We start from the raw sequence: 1,548 nt of genomic DNA, 5'->3' as shown, positions 1-1,548 counted from the left end.
CCCCCCCCCCCCCGCATGAATGCTGTTAAAGAGCCATCAAGTAAACAAAAAGTCGGCCTGGGTCCTAACGACCGAGAATTAGTCTCCTGGCAACGAAGGGGGAGGAGTTAGGAAGAAGGCCAGAGTGTGTGTGTGGAAGGAGGTGGGGCTGGGGGGTGGGAGCTCAGCTCGGGAGCAGGAGGGGAAGCTGCAGCAGAGAGGAAAGACTGCCTGGTTTCTCCTTTGTTTTTTTTTCCCTGTGGGAGCTCTCTGCACAGTTGCCGGCTGGTTGCAGTCTTGGTTCTTTTTCACCACGGGACCTTCACCGAGTCGTGAGTTTTTTCTTCCATTGGGAGAACTTTCTGTTTCCCTTCCCCTTCCCCCCTCCTCCCTCACCACCCGGCGGCGACCAGGGATCCCACAGCGCCGCTCGGTGACGAGCGCTGGATATTGCAAGTTCCACTCCTCTAGTGATCCAACAGCGCCACCCGGTGACTACTATAGAACATTACAAGCTCTGCACTTTTAATGACTCAACAGCGCCACCTGGTGAACGGTATAAGACATTACAAGTTTTTGCATCTCCAGTGACCCGACGGCGCCCCCTGCTGACTGTGGCTGGAACTGCACCAAAGAGTGCTAAAAATTGAACTATTTGATTTTCTTTTTTTGCCGGTTTTATCGGTTTTGTTCTTGAAGGGGATTACTGGTGGGTATAGGGGTATTGTTTGGTTGTTTTACTTGGTTTTCTTTTTCCCTCGTGTTACATTAATACACACATACTTAATAAAGGGCTGTTATTTTTTTTCTTTTTTTTCCCTTTTCCATAATTTGCTTTCCTTCAATCGGAGCCTCTTAATTTCGGATCTATAATTGCTAGAGAAGAAGATTTGGGTCTTTTTCTCCTAATCCATTCTCAGCAAAAGACCCTTGTCTCAATTAAACTGAGACAGTCACTCAGAACTGTATAAAGGTAGATACACTGCTGCAATAAAGCAAGCTGGTATCCTGAAACCCTGTCGTGTACCACCCCAACCCACGACATATGGTGAATCCCGACGTGATTGCGAAGGAAGATAGAAGAGAACTCGACAAGATGACAAGAAGCGAACGAAGAATCGCTCGGGTGGGACCTCGAGAAGCCTCTGCCGGGAGGGCCAGGCGGCCGCTGGCCCCCCCCGATTTGTTTCACCGCTTCTCGACTCGAGATATCGCTACCGCTGAGCACCCTTTCGCTGCTGCTGAGACTTTTTTGCTGCTACATAAGTTACTGAGCACTCTGTTATCAGCCCTCCTGCCGCGCTGCCTCGCTCTACCTCGGAGTGCTCATCATCTCGCTCCGCTCCCAGCCTTCCCGCAGGGCTGCCCCGCTCTCCCCCCGGAGCGTTTGTTATCTCGCTCTGCGTTCCAGCTGCAGCCCTACAGAAACTGCGTGGCTGTGTACACAACCTGCGTGCTGCTGTAGGTAAACTCCGCAGCCCCGCTCCTGCCATCCCGGTTCTGCTCACGGCTCCACCCCGCTCCGTGCCTGGTTCGCGTCCCTCTGCTATCACCGGACGCCCCTGGCTG

At 52.6% G+C, this 1,548-nt stretch overlaps 1 pseudogene; it reads right to left on the bottom strand.

The window, feature by feature from the left end:
* Positions 1-512: 512 nt before the first annotated feature.
* The window catches only part of LOC114073466, a 6,003-nt pseudogene continuing 4,967 nt past the window's right edge, over positions 513-1,548 (bottom strand).

Source organism: Empidonax traillii, unplaced genomic scaffold, assembly GCF_003031625.1.
Source record: "Empidonax traillii isolate 1590-97213 ecotype Southwest subspecies unplaced genomic scaffold, ASM303162v1 scaffold6525:size18815, whole genome shotgun sequence".
In the NCBI taxonomy this organism is placed as follows: Eukaryota; Metazoa; Chordata; class Aves; order Passeriformes; family Tyrannidae; genus Empidonax; species Empidonax traillii.
Note: the sequence above shows the minus strand (reverse complement) of the source record. Positions and strands in the feature narration are given on the sequence as shown.